This window comes from Protomyctophum parallelum (genome assembly GCF_964188405.1).
Source record: "Protomyctophum parallelum genome assembly, chromosome: 11".
Taxonomy (NCBI): Eukaryota; Metazoa; Chordata; class Actinopteri; order Myctophiformes; family Myctophidae; genus Protomyctophum; species Protomyctophum parallelum.
Window position 1 is genome coordinate 950,527 of NC_139707.1, and position 10,000 is coordinate 960,526.

Here is a 10,000-nt window from a genome sequence, read left to right on the forward strand (position 1 = left end):
GATGGGGAATACAAGCTAATAGAAACTGCAGGCTTTCTAGTCCTGAAAAGTTGCAATGCGAAAATGGAAGCCATCGTTCTCACGATAATGAAAATCTAAACATTTTTGTAAAGAAATCTTGTTTAAAAAAAATATCTGCCTAATGATGATGTCACTGAAGACGGTTTCTAAACTGCCCACAGCCTTCCTATGAGACACAGACCGAGTAGAAAAAAATCGTGGCATTTTATCATGATTATTAGTGAGGACCTATTATAATGAAGATAGGTTGAAAAGTGGTGAAGTGGTCCTTTAAGTGTTGCATAGAACTATACTCTCGTCTCCATGGAGACGACCTTAAGGCTCCGTGTGTCCTCCTCAAAAAGCCCACTAGCATGAGGAGGAGGAGGAGGAGGAGGAGGAGGAGGAGGAGGAGGAGAGTTCTTTGACATTTAAACTCTACACCATGGCCTCCAGAACAATATGGAGGCCGTCTGGGGCTTTTGCTGTTGAATAGAGATGGCTATTAAAAAAGCATCTGTTTTAACAGCACTATATTGCTACCCCCGTCTGTGTTGTTCCATTTTGATGGCCTTTGGTCTGGTCACATGCTTTATGCCTTAAGAAGGTCTATGATTGAAAGCCTGCAATAAACGTGGATGTCTGTGCAGGGTCTTGAGTGTGTGAATTCTGCTTCTGTCAACTAAATTAGATGTTCTTCTGATCTCCATGCAGTTTGTCAACGGATGAGCTGTTGTATTTTCACTCTTTTCATGGTCTCTGGTCCAAAACCACTTTCAAGTGTGGCACATGTTCACTGTGAACGCATGTCAGATTATACTCCCATCCCAAAGCTCTCAATGGTCTCGCACCTTCCTACCTACATGACTGCCTGCCTAAATATGTCCCAAACCGCCCCCCTAAGGTCTTCCACTGCTGGCCTGCTCGCTTTGCCTAAAAAAATGGCTACTAAAAAATACGGGGAAGCAGCTTTTTGCTTCTACGGGCCAACAGCTGGAATAAACTTCCATTCGAGCTCAGACACGCACCCTCTGTAGACATTTTTAAATCTCAACTCAAGACTCACCTCTTCACTCTTGCTTTTAGTTGAGTTTTACTATGCACGTTCCTACCCTGCCCTGACTGATTTGCTGCATGTGGTGTTTTTATTTGTTTTTATTTATTTTATGTTCTTATATAAAATTTTGTTCTTTGCCATTGTTCTATCATTTTAACTACTTGTGTTTTATTGTATTCTATTTTTGTGTCCTGCCCTGTGAAGCACTTTGAGCTGCATTTATGTATGAAAGGTGCTATACAAATAAAGTTTATTATTATTATTATTATTATTATTATTTATATGAACCCCTAACTGTAACAGAGCCTTTGATCAAGGCGATAAAGTCTCTCTCCCAACTCAAAGTTTGAGTATTTAATTTGTCTATTAGCTAAACTTATCTTACTGTTCTCATCAAGCAATTCTAATGTAACTTTCAGGCCGTGAGCACTCACTTAAAAAGTCCTTAAAAACATGTCCTGGTTACAGGAACACAGAACATGCACCAGTGCTTCTATTATATAAACATCAGTAAGTAAGTGGAAAACACCTCGTTCATGGATGATGTCACCACCAACCAGCCCAGGTCCAGAATGACATCAACACATCAGAACACGTTCACAGTCCTCCATGACGGTTGGAAAAACAATAACATTGTCTCACGTTCTTGTTGATACTTTTCATTGATCAAAAATGTATAAAACCATGTTTCAAAAGTGACACTCTTGAACGACAGATTACGACATTATTTAACAAAACAATACATATGTATAATATAGTTTTCTTGACAGCAACTACCGTAATTTCCGGACTATAAGCCGCGGGCTTTTTACCCATGATTTGAACCCTGCGGCTTATACAACTGTGCGGCTTATCTATGGATTTTTACAGCTAACGCAGAGCCATCTCAGGCTCTGAGCTAACGTAGCTGCGGCTTATAGTCCGGTGCGGCTTATAGTCCGGTGCGGCTTATAGTCCGGTGCGGTTTGTATATGGGATTTTCCCTAGATTTGGCTGGTGCGCCTTATATTCAGGTGCGGCTTATAGTCCGGAAATTACGGTAAATGGTAATACCGTTGCTGTCGGTAGAAATGGCCACATTTTCCCTGTAAATTAATACTCTAAAACGGACCCATACGGGTCCATTTGGTTTAATTTTACTCTCTCAATAGTTACATTATTGTTAAACATCTGCATTAAAAAATGATAAGAAGTCTACAGTATGGAATGCTGTAGACAACAACACCGCCATGTTTTGGGTCTCTGAGAGGCTAAATCTCACCAAATGGTGGTCCGTGGCTCAAATGCAGAATAATGGGCCTTCTATGAAAAAGGTTGGAAAACCACTGCTCTAAAATGAATGCTCTACTTGTCTTTGTCATACTACAATGTCAAACAAAAGGAGCAAAAAACAAACGATCTACAAGCTCACAACATGTGAAAAGTTAAAGTGGATAAGTCTGTCTGTGGGTGTGGTCTGATTAACCCATTCTGACCTGAGATCAGATTCTAAAAATGTCAGTCGTTCTTCGATAATAAAAAAAAAACGATCGCCGAGTGGCGCGATACGAGCTTGTAGGTCTGCTATTTTTGAAAAATCGAAGAGCGACTGACATTTTTAGAATCTGATCTCAGGTCAGAATGGGTTCATCAGACCAGTGTGTGTCCGGCGGAAACCTCGTATGAATCTGATCTCAGGTCAGAATGGGTTAACAGTTTGTAGAATTTACAGTACATTTTAAGCACAAACTCAATACAAAAGACTGTTAACTGTGAGTGGACGACCCAATTAAGCATTACACTTGTTTACAACAGGGTCCACATTGTTCAATTCATCAAAACATTTAGAGACATACAAATAGACACTTCTATGTAGCTAAAGAACAGAACAGGAATTCATCATATAGGAAGCAAAAAAGGGAAAAGATACATTATACACTAGCGGTGTGACTGTCATGTCCAGTACACCAAGCTGCCTCACGCTACAGAAACAGGAGATAGGCTCCTGCCCTGTGGGCCTCATGGCTACAGAAACAGGAGATAGGCTCCTGCCCTGTGGGCCTCATGGCTACAGAAACAGGAGAAAGGCTCCTGCCCTATGGGCCTCATGGCTCGGCAAGGCTTACTGAATGTCAAGTCTCCAGTTTTCTTCTGAATAAGTATGACACTGACTGACTTATTACGACACTATGGCATATTAGGCTGCCACTGGTACTAGTGGTTCTCAAATTCAGGGCTGGCTATTGTGTTTCCCGTAACATTAGTGTCCACTCGAGTCAGCATAGCGACACAAACTAGTCAATGCCGGTTCATGGAAGAGCAAGTTTATGGGACAACCTGCATTACAAAACGACGGCAAACTGAACAATTACCTGTTACTAAACTATTTTCTATCTATAATGTCTCTCTCTCTCTCTCCCCTCTCCCTCTCCCTCTCCCTCCCTCTCCCTCTCCCTCTCCCTCTCTCTCTCTCTCTCCCTCTCTCCCTCTCTCCCTCTCTCTCTCTCTCTCTCTCTCTCTCTCTCTCTCATCTCTCTCTCTCTCTCTCTCTCTCCTCTCTCTCTCTCCCTCCCCTCTCTCTCTCTCTCTCTCTCTCTCTCCCCTCTCTCTCCTCTCTCTCGTCTGATGGGGACGTTACAGTCTGTACAAATTAACAGTTCCTTTAATATTCTCCTAAAGAAGACACACTGGGCCATCTGCTGTTCCTGTTTTGAAAAATAGTGTGTGGTTGTATGAGTGTGTGCGTGTGTGTGCATGTGCTTGCCTGCGTGCGTGCATACGTGCCTGCGTACGTGCACGTGTGGGACAGAGCATCTAATTTTAAAGTATTTCAAGTATCAACACGCATCAATTTGAGACATCACAAATGCACGTACAATGCATGTGTGTGTGTGTGTGTGTGTGTGTGGGTGTGTTCACTCGCGCACAAACACACACACACACACACACACACACACACACACACACACACACACACACACACACACACATTCATCATTCGTTTATTTTCCACCCAGCCATGCACGGTCAGCATTTTAAACGGTGATAAAATTGATCACTCATTAAATAACTCATTAACTCAGCTTCATCTGTACTGTGCAGACAGAGTCTCTGCAATGTGACTGTGTGTGTGTGTGTGTGTGTGTGTGTGTGTGTGTGTGTGTGTGTGTGTGTGTGTGTGTGTGTGTGTGTGTGTGTGTGAGAGACTGTGTGTGTGTGTGTGTGTGTGTGTGTGTGTGTGTGTGTGTGTGTGTGACGGCGTGTGTCTCTGATTATCCATGCATGAATTAGAAAAACCAAGCAGATGATGTTTGTGCCCGTGAAAAAGAGTGAAAGTGTGTGCGTTTATGATGACTGCCGATTACTGTGCTCGCTCTCCTCGCGCACGCACGTACGCGCGTGTGTGTGTGTGTGTGTGTAGCCCATTCATCCTCATATGACAGTAGACAGTTAAATTGTCAGTGTTAATTTATAAATGTGTAACTCTGAGGGTGTGCAAATGCACCGACACCCGTTTGTTCCTGCTTTTTGGAATGCTTTATGAGTGTGTTATATGTGTTTGTGATGTCCCGTTTGTGTGCGAGCGAGCGTGCGTGCGTGCGTGCGTGCGTGCGTGCGTGCGTGCGTGCGTGCGTGCATGTGTGCGTGTGTGCGTGCGTGCGTGCTACTGTAGCCCAGGAATGAACTGACAACCATTGAATGGCAGTCATGCATGTTGATGCCTGGCAAGCAGATTGTGTGCCCTGCAGAATAGCGGGCGCACTGACTCATGCGCACGCACACCTACACACACACGGTTGGTCGCACGCATGCACGTACAGCTGGCACAGACTAACATAATGGTATAACAATGCCACAAGTACAGGCAAAGGACACACACACCACACACAGAGAGAGAGAGAGAGAGAGAGAGAGAGAGAGAGAGAGAGGGAGAGAGGCAGACAGTGCACACAGCAGGGCACAGGAGAAGGCTCTGATATTGCGTTTAAAAAAAGACATGTGGATTCTGACAGCTTTGGTTTGAATCTTGACGCCTGCGTATGAAATATTCAAACAGTGTAGACTTAAGGCCTGACACTGCAGTCAGCATAGTGCTGCTACCAAGCTTCTACCCGACGCTAGCATGATGGCGAAAGAACATCGCACAACAAGCTAACAGTTACTGAACTAAAGAACATCGCACAACAAGCTAACAGTTACTGAACTAAAGAACATCGCACAACAAGCTAGCAGTTACTGCAAATATGTTATCTTTGGCTCGTAATAGAGTACGAGTCTGTATCGGAGGCTTAGTGACGTGAGAGACTCTGTCTGCGTGTGTGTGTGTGTGTGTGTGTGTGTGTGTGTTACACTTGTATTACCATAGTAGAAGGTTTAGCGCAGAATGTGAGAAATAGATATTGTTACCATAATCTTCCTGGTCCACAACAAGATGGTTGTTTTATGGTGAGGGGAGTTTAAATTTGGGCTTAGGTTCATGAGTTAGGGTTACGCCTGATGTGTACGTATTCGCGTGGTTGGCATGCACTCAAAATAGACAACCTACGAGCTCGATCTACGGCTATTTCTGGCTTCAGGGCCGGGGATGAAAATGGTGACGTGAGAGAGAGACGCACGCGGGCAGAACCTTCACTTTAAAACAGCTGGGACAACAACACTCCACACGGCCCAGACTCCTTCTCCCTTCTGGCTCCAAAGGAGTTCCTGCAATGGGAATGCACTTCCCATTGCAATCACAACTAACAGAATCACTCCCAATCTTCTGCCGTAGTCTGAAAACACACCTCTTCAATCCCTGTTTTAGCCAGGGGGGCAGTCAGACAGATATTTTGTGAAGCCTGAAACTCCTGAAAGTTCATATAATGGCCTGTTGTGGCGCTGTTACTGGACCCAGAAAAACCCATAGCCCCATAGAAGTCCATGTATTTGGGCCCAACTTCACCTAGACTGTATTACCTTAATAAACATGGTCATGAATACTTTCTGCTTCCAGTCACTAGTTTAAAGTCTCATTTCTAATGTCATAATATTCTTTTTGGTAAATTAGGGTCCCATTTATAAAATAAATGACCATAAAGTCGCGTATGTTCTGAGGGGCGTGGCTACCGTTACAGTCTATGAACGGGATTCCCCTCCCACTCGAGTCAAAATAAAAACCAACGGAGAAGAAGGGGGGAAGTCCCGCCTCGTGTCTGGGCAGCCAATGGCCAGCTGGGCCCAAACGGAGCCAGCCAATGGACAGCTGGGCCCAAACGGATCTAGAAAGATGGCGACTTACAGTGCAGGAATAACAGGCTTCATTTTACGTCCATGTTAGACCCGGGGAACGCTTTGTCCATATATTTTACAGTCTATGGTTTTAGCCCGTAGCCCTTTGCCCTAGCCTCAACGACCTTACAGGCGTATGCAAAACCACTCAAGAGCGTCGCAGTCCCGCCCCCTTTCAGAACGACGAGTGGCCCCCGGAAATAATTCCACATTCATTTTCCCCATAGGCTTTTCAAAAAGTATTTATCCCATTCTGACCTGAGATCAGATTCATACGAGGTTTCCACTGGACACACACTGGTCTGATTAACCCATTCTGACCTGAGATCAGATTCTAAAAATGTCAGTTGTTCTTCGATTTTTTCAAAAATAGCAGACCTACAAGCTCGTAGCGCGCCACTCGGTGGCGCGCTATGAGCTTGTAGGTCTGCTATTTTTCAATAGCTAAAGCATAACATGATGCTGACACCAAAATGGGTTCCCGTTCAGAATGGGTTATTTAAAGACGGACAAAGCCAACTCTTGTTGTGACAAAAACATCATCAGATCAAAACAAAAAGTGCCTTTATTCTCTTCTTTCTAACTATTTGATCGGCCCCAAAACATTGTGTTTATTATCATGATTTGCCACGATCCGAGTTGGCTTTGTCGTTGGCGTGAACATCTTTAAATAAATACTTTTTGAAAAGCCTATGGGGAAAATGAATGGGCAGCTCTATGTCTAATAGTGTATGTATACTCATGGTTTCATTCTACAGATGTTATACTGTTAGACGGATGTTAGGCTAGCTTACGCTTATGATCCTTGCTGACTATTTCTATGTATCTGATGTATACCATGTGTTGTTCTTGCTTTAGTGTAAATCGCTCTGGATTAAGAGCGTCTTCTGTCAATGCCTACATTGTTCATTGTGTTTGTGTACCTGAGGTTTAGTGAGGTGTATTTAGTGAGGTGTATTTAGTGAGGTGTATTTAGTGAGGTGTATTCAGTGAGGTGTATTCAGTGAGGTGTATTCAGTGAGGTGTATTCAGTGAGGTGTATTCAGTGAGGTGTATTCAGTGAGGTGTATTCAGTGAGGTGTATTTAGTGAGGTGTATTCAGTGAGGTGTATTCAGTGAGGTGTATTTAGTGAGGTGTATTTAGTGAGGTGTATTCAGTGAGGTGTATTTAGTGAGGTGTATTTAGTGAGGTGTATTTAGTGAGGTGTATTCAGTGAGGTGTATTTAGTGAGGTGTATTCAGTGAGGTGTATTCAGTGAGGTGTATTTAGTGAGGTGTATTCAGTGAGGTGTATTCAGTGAGGTGTATTCAGTGAGGTGTATTTAGTGAGGTGTATTCAGTGAGGTGTATTTAGTGAGGTGTATTCAGTGAGGTGTATTCAGTGAGGTGTATTTAGTGAGGTGTATTCAGTGAGGTGTATTCAGTGAGGTGTATTTAGTGAGGTGTATTCAGTGAGGTGTATTCAGTGAGGTGTATTCAGTGAGGTGTATTCAGTGAGGTGTATTCAGTGAGGTGTATTCAGTGAGGTGTATTCAGTGAGGTGTATTTAGTGAGGTGTATTCAGTGAGGTGTATTCAGTGAGGTGTATTCAGTGAGGTGTATTCAGTGAGGTGTATTCAGTGAGGTGTATTCAGTGAGGTGTATTTAGTGAGGTGTATTCAGTGAGGTGTATTCAGTGAGGTGTATTCAGTGAGGTGTATTTAGTGAGGTGTATTCAGTGAGGTGTATTCAGTGAGGTGTATTCAGTGAGGTGTATTCAGTGAGGTGTATTCAGTGAGGTGTATTCAGTGAGGTGTATTTAGTGAGGTGTATTTAGTGAGGTGTATTCAGTGAGGTGTATTTAGTGAGGTGTATTCAGTGAGGTGTATTCAGTGAGGTGTATTCAGTGAGGTGTATTTAGTGAGGTGTATTTAGTGAGGTGTATTTAGTGAGGTGTATTCAGTGAGGTGTATTCAGTGAGGTGTATTTAGTGAGGTGTATTCAGTGAGGTGTATTCAGTGAGGTGTATTCAGTGAGGTGTATTTAGTGAGGTGTATTCAGTGAGGTGTATTCAGTGAGGTGTATTCAGTGAGGTGTATTCAGTGAGGTGTATTCAGTGAGGTGTATTCAGTGAGGTGTATTTAGTGAGGTGTATTTAGTGAGGTGTATTCAGTGAGGTGTATTTAGTGAGGTGTATTCAGTGAGGTGTATTCAGTGAGGTGTATTCAGTGAGGTGTATTTAGTGAGGTGTATTTAGTGAGGTGTATTTAGTGAGGTGTATTCAGTGAGGTGTATTTAGTGAGGTGTATTTAGTGAGGTGTATTTAGTGAGGTGTATTCAGTGAGGTGTATTTAGTGAGGTGTATTCAGTGAGGTGTATTTAGTGAGGTGTATTTAGTGAGGTGTATTCAGTGAGGTGTATTTAGTGAGGTGTATTTAGTGAGGTGTATTTAGTGAGGTGTATTTAGTGAGGTGTATTCAGTGAGGTGTATTTAGTGAGGTGTATTCAGTGAGGTGTATTCAGTGAGGTGTATTCAGTGAGGTGTATTCAGTGAGGTGTATTTAGTGAGGTGTATTCAGTGAGGTGTATTCAGTGAGGTGTATTTAGTGAGGTGTATTTAGTGAGGTGTATTCAGTGAGGTGTATTTAGTGAGGTGTATTTAGTGAGGTGTATTTAGTGAGGTGTATTTAGTGAGGTGTATTTAGTGAGGTGTATTCAGTGAGGTGTATTTAGTGAGGTGTATTTAGTGAGGTGTATTTAGTGAGGTGTATTTAGTGAGGTGTATTTAGTGAGGTGTATTCAGTGAGGTGTATTCAGTGAGGTGTATTTAGTGAGGTGTATTTAGTGAGGTGTATTTAGTGAGGTGTATTTAGTGAGGTGTATTCAGTGAGGTGTATTTAGTGAGGTGTATTTAGTGAGGTGTATTTAGTGAGGTGTATTTAGTGAGGTGTATTCAGTGAGGTGTATTTAGTGAGGTGTATTCAGTGAGGTGTATTCAGTGAGGTGTATTTAGTGAGGTGTATTCAGTGAGGTGTATTCAGTGAGGTGTATTTAGTGAGGTGTATTTAGTGAGGTGTATTTAGTGAGGTGTATTTAGTGAGGTGTATTTAGTGAGGTGTATTTAGTGAGGTGTATTTAGTGAGGTGTATTTAGTGAGGTGTATTTAGTGAGGTGTATTTAGTGAGGTGTATTAGTGAGGTGTATTTAGTGAGGTGTATTTAGTGAGGTGTATTTAGTGAGGTGTATTCAGTGAGGTGTATTTAGTGAGGTGTATTTAGTGAGGTGTATTTAGTGAGGTGTATTTAGTGAGGTGTATTCAGTGAGGTGTATTTAGTGAGGTGTATTCAGTGAGGTGTATTTAGTGAGGTGTATTCAGTGAGGTGTATTTAGTGAGGTGTATTTAGTGAGGTGTATTCAGTGAGGTGTATTCAGTGAGGTGTATTTAGTGAGGTGTATTCAGTGAGGTGTATTTAGTGAGGTGTATTTAGTGAGGTGTATTTAGTGAGGTGTATTTAGTGAGGTGTATTTAGTGAGGTGTATTCAGTGAGGTGTATTTAGTGAGGTGTATTTAGTGAGGTGTATTTAGTGAGGTGTATTTAGTGAGGTGTATTTAGTGAGGTGTATTCAGTGAGGTGTATTTAGTGAGGTGTATTTAGTGAGGTGTATTTAGTGAGGTGTATTTAGTGAGGTGTATTTAGTGAGGTGTATTTAGTGAGG

The 10,000-nt window shown here is 42.5% G+C and overlaps 1 protein-coding gene across 1 annotated transcript in view; it reads right to left on the reverse strand.

Moving 5' to 3' along the window:
* The window catches only part of lrch1 (leucine-rich repeats and calponin homology (CH) domain containing 1), a gene marked incomplete at both ends in the record, with an annotated part of 209,233 nt that overhangs the window by 128,838 nt on the left and 70,395 nt on the right, over window positions 1–10,000 (reverse strand).